Source organism: Pan troglodytes, chromosome 8, assembly GCF_028858775.2.
Source record: "Pan troglodytes isolate AG18354 chromosome 8, NHGRI_mPanTro3-v2.0_pri, whole genome shotgun sequence".
Classification (NCBI taxonomy): domain Eukaryota; kingdom Metazoa; phylum Chordata; class Mammalia; order Primates; family Hominidae; genus Pan; species Pan troglodytes.
The window spans coordinates 125637274-125647490 of record NC_072406.2 but is presented as its reverse complement, the minus strand read 5'-3'; the positions used below and the strand labels follow the sequence as shown (position 1 = coordinate 125647490).

Below are 10217 nucleotides of genomic sequence, written 5' to 3'. Positions count from 1 at the left end.
ATTGTCTGAGCTCAGGAGTTCGAGACCAACCTGGGCAACACAGTGAAACCCAGTCTCTACTAAAATACAAAAATTAGCCTGGCATGGCAGCATGCGCCTGTAATCCCTGCTACTCGGGAGGCTGAGACAGGAGAATTGCTTGAACCCCGGGAGGCAGAGGTTACAGTGAGCCCAGATGGCACCACTGCATTCCAGCCTGAGTGACAGAGCGAGACTCCATCTCAAAAAAAAAAAAAAAAAAGAGAGATATGATGAAACACAGAAAAGACACTACAGCATGCACATACAGACATATAAATGTGTGCAAATCATACATGTTCAAAATAATACATATTATTATTTAATATGTATGCTTTATTTACACAAAGGTGACCAGTAGAAGAATTAAGAACTGATTTAGCTATCTTGGGAAGAAGGATGAAAGAGAGGCAGGTGAGTTTTTGGTGAGCTGAGTCTTCATTTATCCCGGTAGAAGGTCAGTAGATAAAGTGCATAGTTGATAAAGCAAGAAGTGGTGGTAGAAACACATTATTTGGAGATATGGAGGTGATCACCAGAACTAAAAACAGAAACAATTTTAACATTTAAAAAGCAGTTGCCTCTGGGTTTGAGAGGGGAGGATTATTTTTCATTATGAGCCAGTTAGTGCTACTTATTTTTGAAATTATGTGTACATATAACTTTGGTACAAAATTTACATTTAAAAAGGATGCAATTCTGTGGTTTTGATAAATTTTAAAAATATTTTATATTTTCTAAAATAGTAATACATGTATTTTGTTTTCTCCAAAAGATAGGACAAGTGAAACTGCAGCAGGAGGATGGAAACAGGTTAGAAGGAAGAAATGCCACTTAAAAATCTGGAAAACAGGCCGGATACAGTGGCTTATGCCTGTAATCCCAGCATTTTGGGAGGCCGAGGCAGGTGGATCACGAGGTCAGGAGATTGAGACCAGCTGGGCCAACACGGTGAAACCCTGTCTTTACTAAAAATACAAAACTTAGCTAGGCGTGGTCCCAGCTACTCAGGAGGCTGAGGCAGGAGAATCGCTGGAACCTGGGAGGCAGAGGTTGCAGTGAGGTGAGATAGCACCACTGCACTTCAGCCTGGCGACAGAACAAGACTCTGTCGCAAAAAAAAAAAAAAAAAAAAAAAAAAAAAAAGTCTGGAAAACAGGTCAGATACAGTGGCTTACACCTAAAATTCCAAAACTTTGGGAGGCCAAGGTGGGTGGATCACTTGAGCCCAAGAGTTTGAGACCAGCCGGGGCAACACAGTGAGCCCTCATCTCTCTCTCTATATATAAAAAAATCTGGAAAACAAGTTAAGACTATGCAACTGTGCATGCTGTGCCTCTCCCAGGCTTTTCGGGCTAGTTGCATGGACTGTTGCTTTTTCTGGCATGTTCTCTCCAGTTCCACTCCATTCTGTGTTTCTAGGAATAACTCAGATCCTGGACAGCCATGCAACCCCAACATCTTTCTTCACCATACAATTGTGGGTAGAGAGAATTAATTACAGAGAAACCCACATTGCCCTGAGCAGCATCAGTAAACAGTACATGAAAATCAAAAGGTCCCTGAGATGTCCAAATCCCTTCAGCAGAGTGTCCTTCCTTGCAGAGCCGAGGGCAGTGCAGATGGGGAGCTCAGGGTCTTCCTGGGGCACCTTCTCCATGTAGCCCCACGTTGTCACCTTCCTGCAGTCTCGCTGAGTCCTGCAGACATTGCTGCCATTTCCCTGCGTTCTTGCTTGGCTCCTGGACTGTCTGAATTCTACGTGGCATTCCTCGAAGCTTTAGACAGAAAGGAGAACGAGCGACTCCAGTTTCTCCTTTAGCCGGGAGCCATCTCCCCCTCCCCTACTGCTCTTTCCCTCTTCTCCCGCGGGTCACTCACACTGCTCTGGGAGCTCCGCTTCTCTGACAGCCCCTCCCTGCAGGGCCCTTCCTGGGCACTGGGTTCTGCCACATCCCTGCTCCTGGCTGCTGGGCCTTGCAAGGCCATGTCTGCAGACACTGTAATTCGGTCTTTACAGGTGTGACTATAAAATCATATGACTGTTAATTTCATTTTTTGACATAGGGTCTTACTTTGTCACCCCACTGGAGTGCAGTGGCGCAATCTCTGCTCACTGTAGTCTCGATGTCCTGGGGTCAAGTGCTATGCCTGCCTCAGCCCTCTGAGTAGCTGGGACTACAAGCATGCACCACCCTGACTGGCTAAGTTTTGTATTTTTTTGTCTTACCATGTTACCCAGGCTGGTCTTGAACTTCTGAGCTCAAGTGATCCACCTCGCAAAGTGCTAGGATTACAGGTGTGAGCCACCACACCTGGCCTGACTGTTATTTTAAGTCATCAACACTTCCAATGTCCCCTTGGAAGCTCTCAGGCCCTTTGGAAAACTCAGAAATTCCAGTCAGGCTGCCATGAATCCTGTGGGGATCCACTTTCAGATCCCATGTCCCAGTAGCTCCTTGGTGCCAATCTTCAGCCTTCAAGCACAAACATGAGTCCTTTGGGGGCTACAGCCTGCTTCTCTCAAAAAGGCCACAGGTTGGAAACCAGGCATGCTCAAGAAAGGGGGTTACCTTGCTCGTGTGGGTGTGACAGTCCTCTGTGAGTGTCCTTGCCTGAGACTGGAAGCAAAGCCGGCCTTCCCAGCACTTGGTCTTTGCATAACCCAATGTGTGTGCTTTCTATGGTGTGAGCCCGGGCAGGTCAGTGGTCCCAAGGCTCGGTGGGGAAGACGCCATGATGCTTTGTCAAAACATGGAGTCATCACCCATGTGGCCTCTGCTCCTTTCCTTTTCCCTCTCCTGTTTCCCTGACCGTCCTTAAGGAAACTCTCACCCTCTATTTGTCCTCCGCGGTCTTGTCTTTCTGTCCTTTGGCGGCAGGGAAAGGACGCAGTCGGCATTTCCACAAACAGCTCAATGCCCAGGCTTTGCCAAGGGGCTTTCTCTTATCTCTCGGCTCTCCTTTCTCAGAACGATGATCAGGGCCGGTTTCAATTTGGGGATTAATCTAACCAAAGTACAGAATCTACTTCTCTGCATGGAGAATGCGCTCCAGTCTTGTTTATCTGTCCTCCTCTTAACCCCTCCCTGTTGCACCCTAATCTTTGGAGCTTAAAAAGGCTTAAAATGCTTCTTAGGCATGGGATAGTTCTAATACAGCAACTATTGATGAGCTAAACAGAAATGACTTCGAAACTTAGTGTGTGAACTTTCCATCGTGACCGTGTCGCTGCACGTCAAGCAAAAGGGGAAGGAAAGAGTCGTCCTGTTGTCTCATTTTGTCAGATATTTTCTTCCTGGGAAAATGGTGATCATCAGGATGTTCAAATCTGGAACCTTGACTCTGCCTTTGAGGCAGTGATGCAGAGCCAGTCCCCTCCCTTCACTCGCTCAGCTGATAAGATGGTGACAATCAGCACAGTGGCCTCACCCCAGCACAGCCTAAGCCCAGGGACTCTGAGCTTACCCTTACAGAGGAGTCATTTCCTTCCATATCACCCACTGTTTCCACTGATACACAGCAAAATGTCATAATATAATGTAAACATCAGGTATTATTATTATTGGAGCAGAATCATTTTTTTTCAAGACAGGGTCTCTGTTGCCCAGGCCAGAGTTCAGCAGGGTGATTACAGCTCACTGCAATCTCGACCTCCCAGGCTCAAGTGACCCTCCTGTCTCAGCCTCCTGAGTAGCCGGGACTACAGGCACACACCACCATACCCAACTAACTTTTTTGATTTTTAGTAGAGATGGGGTCTCACTCTGTTGCCCAGGCTAGTCTTGAACTCCTGAGCTCAAGCAATCCTTCTGCCTCAGCCTCCCTAAGTGTTGGGATTACAGATATGAGCCACCGCATCTGGCCCCAAGTTGCCCCTTGCAGTTTGAAAACTGCTTTCACATGCATTATTTCATTTGCTGCTCAGCACAACCCAGTCAGGTAGGTACAAAGATTCCCATTTGCCAGATGAGGAAACTGAGGCTTATAGAGGGGAAATGATTTTCCCAAGGGATCTAGTTACCAAGCTATTGTGTTAGGATTTGACCCCAAGGTTTTGAATCCTCAGCCCTCCTGTGACCCACTCCCAGTCCAGCTACTTCTGGTAGTGATGGACAAAGTTGCAAGGTCCATGGTGATGGTGGGCAACTGTGGGCAGGGTGCAAGCACTTGGCAGTATCAAGAAAAGTAACCTCCATGATTCATTCTCAAATCAAATCAGTTGCAGGCTCCATTCAATAGGATGGGAAGGGAAAGGACCCAAAAGGTATCTGAGTTGAAATGCTCATGTGAAGAACATCTACCTTGTGAGTTGGGGAATTGGAATCCAGTGACATTCAAATCATGTTGGGTATGTTAAGCTTACCATGCACATGGGAAGGGGGCTGGAGAATGAAGGACAAGGCTAGATGATTGAGAGAGTGTGGATCCTTCTTGGGGAAACAGAGGTTGGGCATCTCTTGATAATTCTATGCCTTTCCCCTCACTCTGCATTTAGACAGGCTGAGCTGGACAAAGAAGGAGAATCTATGAAATGCTATCTTGTCCTGGTAGCCTTCATCAAAGCTGATTTCAGAGAGAAGATGCAGAAACACAAGTTTTGAGGTTGGAAACCTTTGAGGCTGACATTAGCTTCTGAAACTATTGCTTGCATTGTTGAGGAAACAGTAAATACCCCATGCTTTCTTTTGAAATGTTTGTATATTGTACTTATGTGGAAAGACAAAATTGGCATGAGGTGAAAAGAAAGGAATTTAGTAATCAGAAGAGAGGCCAGGACATATTTATGGAAATCTGTGGATATTTTTTCCCCAGTTTTGGAGGAACGAGGCCCCAGGCTGTCTCCTCTAAATCACCCGAGGAACATGTGATATCTACTCTGGGACTCCTGGAATACCCAGTGGTGTCCTAATGAAATAATAATGAGCACATTCCCCCCTCCTCAGCATTTCTAGAGGGAAGACTTACCGTTACCCCAGACAGGGATTAGACCTAATAAATTACACTTCAGGACGCAGGATACACACACAACATCAGGGCTGCGTACACACATGGATGGCCCTGAGCACAGAAAATCCATCATCCTCAGCTTAGACACACAGCAGGCGCCAAGCAGCAGGAAGTGGCCTGGAATATGTCCCAGTGAAGTAGTTCGTGGAGTAGAGAAGGAAATGCCAGCAGTAATGTGGAGGATATTTACCTCTGGGGGATTCTGTGGCCAGAGAGACTTGGGCACTGCATCTGTGAACCGCTGCCATCTTCCTAAGAGCCTTTTGCCCATCCTTGGGTCTACACAAGGGCTTCTTAACCTTGGCACTGTTGACACTTTAGGCCAAACAATTCTTCCACCAGGGCCCAACTCTGTATGGGACTAAGAGCTTGGCTTGGGGTCTAACTGATCTGTGTTCAAATTCCTGCTGTGGGTCCTGCTGAAAGAGTCACACACACACTGGCTGTTAGATCTTTGGTAAGGTGCTTACTTCTCTAAGTCTCAGTTTTCACATGGAGGAAATGGAGACAACAGTGGTCCTTTCCTGGCAGAGTTGCTGGGAGGAAACCATGAGATGATGCCTACAAAATGCTTAGCACGTCCCAGGTGCAATAATAGTGACCCTTGGTTATATATCAAGGTGTGAGACACAGGGCTGATCCGCAACGAACTTTGAGTCTCATTTCATTAGAGACTAGCAGAAGTCAAAAATAGAACCATTTGGAAATCTTCAATGTCAAAGAGGGGCTAGAAGGCCTCAGAGGAGAGGAGGAAGCACTGGGTGGCAGGTGGTGCTCACCACAGAGGTGGGACGGAGGAAGCTGCAGGAACAATTGGCTCATAATCATCTCCACTTACACTGCACTTGATCTACAAAACTCTTCCTCATCTGTTGCCTCATTTGATCCTTACAGCACAGTAGGGCAGACCCCAAGAGACCCCTTTCTTTTCCCTATAACCAGGAAAAAGAGGCTCCCAGATTCTAAGCCAGTTTTTCTAACTCCAAATTCACTCCAGTTTTCAAAGAATTAGAGTATGGTTTTAAAAAAAGTACTTAATACTGTTATGATAATAGCTACCATTTGTTGCAGGCTGCAATGTACCAGGTGCTATGCCAAAAGCCTTGAAGACATCACTGCATTTCACTGTCTGCAGAGCCCTACTAGGGAGGCCCTCTTATCATCTACTCTTTGCAGTTAGGGAAGTGGAAGCTCAGAAAGATTAAGACACTTGCTCAAGGGCGCAAAGCTGGGATTTGAATCAAGATGGATCTGTCTTCAAATCTGAATGTCTGAGCTCTGATATTCTGCCTGCCCCTCCAAAGAGAAGCATCTCAGAGCTCCCTGTCCCCTTTCTCCCCATGGCCCAGTGCTGCTTGTATAGGTTGGGTGATGGTGGGGAACAGAGGAGAGAGGAATAAGTGTCTTTATGCCTTCAACTCGGACAAGCCCCGCCAACTCCAAGGCTCCCTGAGGATGAACCAAGAAGCAGGTGTTAGCCGAGTGTAGGGTCCAGGGTCAGTGAGCACCCCATTCAGTGGGGAACCCCGAGGGGTGCCTGCTGCCACCTACCTCCTCCTAGCCCTAAATAAGGTCACTTTGCTAATGTGTCTTCCCAGTGGGGTCAGAAGTGAAAGCTCCCATGGGTCTCTGAGCTTCCAAACAGCGACTTGGGGCTGTGTGATCCTCCAGCCGGGTGCCTGGGTCTCTCTAACTAAGAGCAGGCTCCTTGGGGAGCATGTCTATTTGGACTTTGCACCCCCAGCTCGCGGCAGTGTTCTAGGCCCAGAGAAAGCTCCCAGTGAATGTTCCTGGAATAAATGAGTGAATCCCTGAATAAGTGAATGTTGGTCTTTTATTTCATAGCATTCCTGGCCTCACTTGTGCTCAGGATCCAGGGATAGAACAGCATCAGAGGTCCCTATGCACCATCCTCCAAAGACCTGTGTGACCTGAGATACCTCTTCATAGTACTCTTTATACTAGTGCTACCTGAGATTCATCCTGAGACGCTAAGACGCGTCATCGTACCTTCATGCCAATGGCTTCAAGAGACCACTGTGCAAATCTCATGTCCCCTCCCCTGGCATGAACCCTTCAAGCTCCTACTCCTGGAGCAGGGGATCCTGGGAGCAGAAGTCCCTTCCTGCCACTCCAGCCTTGCCCTCCCATTCTCAGGGTCTTCTTTAGAGTGGATAGGGAGGTGGGGACAAGTTGGCACATCCCTCGGTTACACTTTCAACAACGAGAGCCACTCACCTCCACTGGGGCCATCTCCAGCTCCTCATCAGTTGGGAGGAGAATGATGTCACAGGGATGTTTTTACCTTTCCTATTAAGATGTTTGGGGATGAGAAGAATATCTGAGTAAATATAGGAATCAGAGAAATTCTCTCCGTATCCTATTTATTCCCAGGAAGAGGACAAGGAGATGAAAGGACAGGAGCCCTGAGAAGAGTCAGTGGCTTCCTGAGGATGACTCATCTCTGGGAACAGCTAAGGGAACAGCTCTTTATCTGGGCTCAGGCTCTAGGAACTCAGGACTTAACGGGCAACTCCTTTACCAGCAGAGCCTCTCTTCAGAAGCTCAGGACCCCCACGACAGCCCTTCCCCTTCAAGTCTGAAGCCCAGCCCTGGCATAGGGCTACAGCACAGTAGTTAAGAGTGCAGGCTCTGCAATCAGACTCCCTGGGTTCAAATGTTGCATCTGCCCCTTAGTAACTGTGAAAGCTGAGGCAAGCTATTTAACATCTCTGAGCATCAGTCACCCATCTGTACAATGGGGATGGTTATTCCCTGATAGGTCTTAGTGAGGATGGAGTAAAGTTGGAACATACTTAGAATAGTTCCTGGCACATAGTAATTGCTCAGTAAATGTTAGGTATTATTATATAGCACACTTAACCCTTCCGCAATACATTGTCTTTCTAGCCTAAACTGGAACCTTCCAGAACCTTCCAGATTTTTAATTTTACCACTGATGCTGGCCATCAGTGGTAAACATTCTCCAAAGATCTCCTCAAAAATAGGCCTGAGGCAAGAAGACCTTCTCTGTTTACTGGCCATGGCTTAGAGATGTCTCCTTTGGTTTGGTAGAGCATCCCCACCTACAGGTCAAGGGGCCCATAGCACAGGTCCACGTGACCCCTCAGGAATGCCTGCGTCCTGTAAACCGGTAGAAATGGCAAAGACGCAGGAGACCAGACAATGGAACCCTCCAGCCCCTCCCAGAAGAACACACTGATGGACCATGGCCAGCTGCTGTTAATCTATGGATTCCTGAAGCCCCTCCTACTTTGTCCCTTACTGGAGGACTTAGACAAAAGAAATGCACCCTGTTGGTTCATGTCAGGGTAGATTTTCTCTGTGTCCCTCAGAGGACTTCCCAGAAATCATGTCAGTGATGAAAATATGCACTGTCTGTTTAAAATCTTTTAAAATGTTAGGTATTGGATAGAAGACAATTCTCATGCACTCAATGCTTGTTATGTGTCCAGTACTAGACTAGACTTTTATATGCATTATTTCATTTGGTTACCACCACAGCCCTGTGAATTAGGTACTCTATTATCTCCACTTTATGGATGAAGGAACCAAGGTTCAGAGAGGTTAAGTATCTTGCCCAAGGTCACACAGCAAGGAAGTAGTGGAGCTGAGGTTCAAATCTAGGTCTGTTTGACCTTAGAGTCCAAGTGACTTTATTACCCATTAGGAAATGGAGTCTTCTAATAAAGGAATTGTCCCTCTGACCTCCCTTCTGATTGTTCGGGTATTTCAGTGAAAGATGTACTTTCTTTCTTAGCAACAGGGACATTAGGAGTCCTGTGCAAGAGACTTACTGTTCCCTGTTACCAAAAAAAATTTTTCCTACTCATTTTAGGTGTTATTGTGAAAAGGATACTTGACCCAGATATGCAGTGTCTTTTGGAATAACCATATCGCAGTGAATGCCTCTTAATTAAGCCATGACCTTCGCCCAGTTCGTCTTTTTCCTGAATGTGCTCTTTCTTTTCCTACCCAAACTGCTTTGAGTAAAAGCGAGGCTGGGCCCAGAAAGCATGAACTATTTTTCTCTCTTTTCTTTCTAATATCTGTAGCTCTAGCTCTGGCTCCAGTCTCCCATTTACAGCTGCCCACAGGAAATTGCATAGATGTCCCAAAGGCTCTCCAAATCCACATGCCTGAAACAAAGCACATTCTCTCCTCGGTGCCCAACCACACTTCCTGGTGGAGGTGCTGTTATTCTCCCAGCCTGTGGAGGTCAAGGTCGGAGAAACCATTTGGATGGCACCACTTTCTTCATTCTTAATGTGCCAGGAGTCAGCGCGTCCACCAAGCTTTCCTTTCCAGCATCCCTCAGCACCTTGTCCTGAGTTCCAGCCCTCCTACTCAGTCCCTTTGCAATCCACCTGGCACTGGCTGCCAGAGACATCTTGCCCCCATAGGACCGTTACCACGGTTACTTGCCCAGCAGCCTTTGGCGATTCCCTGTTGCCTACTGCTTTAAGTCAGCCTGAAGTCAAGGCGCTCCATAACCCAGCCTGTCTTTAATTTCCTTCCTTTTCCTATCAGATCTATCTCTCACTCATAATTCAACTTCCTTTACTGCCTCCAGCTAAAATGCTCTCCTCCTTCCTCTATACATCTTTAATCTACCCATGTGCCAAGAGCTGGAAAGGTAAATTAGATTGTATGCCATTTTCCCATTCTGCTTAACTGTTATAACTGCCTGGAGCTGTATTATGAGAATAATTCTGAAATTATATTCATGATCTATGTGAAAGAGATCTGTAATCGATTAGTGATGTCTGCCATGCGTAAGGCGGGAAAGAGTGAAGCAAACAGACTCTGGCTAGAGCCAACTGATAGCAGCCTGCCTCCTCCATGCAGCCTGGGACAATGGCAGCCCTATGGATCACCTTGCCCATGACCAATTTATCATATTAATAATAAACACAGGATTGCAATGGGCTCTGAGAAGAAAAATACCTGAGATATCTGCCTTTAAAAAAGCCATGGTGGTGCTGGGCTCCGTGGTTTATGCCTGTAATTCTAGCACTTTGGGAGGCTGAGGCAGGTGGATCGCTTGAGGCCAGGAGTTCAAAACCAGCCTGGTCAACATGGCAAAACCCTGGCTCTACTAAAAATACAAAAATCAGCTGGGCATGATGGCACATGCCTGTAGTCCCGGCTACTTGAGAGGCTGAGGC

At 46.9% G+C, this 10217-nt stretch overlaps 1 long non-coding RNA gene across 1 annotated transcript; it reads right to left on the bottom strand.

The window, feature by feature from the left end:
• Positions 1-298: 298 nt before the first annotated feature.
• LOC107966948 (uncharacterized) lies at positions 299-9744 on the bottom strand. The gene is made up of 4 exons (XR_010147019.1): positions 9189-9744; positions 7267-7338; positions 5219-5447; positions 299-559 (listed from the first exon to the last, which is right to left on the bottom strand). It is a non-coding gene; the product is annotated as an uncharacterized LOC107966948 (long non-coding RNA).
• Between the last annotated feature and the right edge of the window lie 473 nt (positions 9745-10217).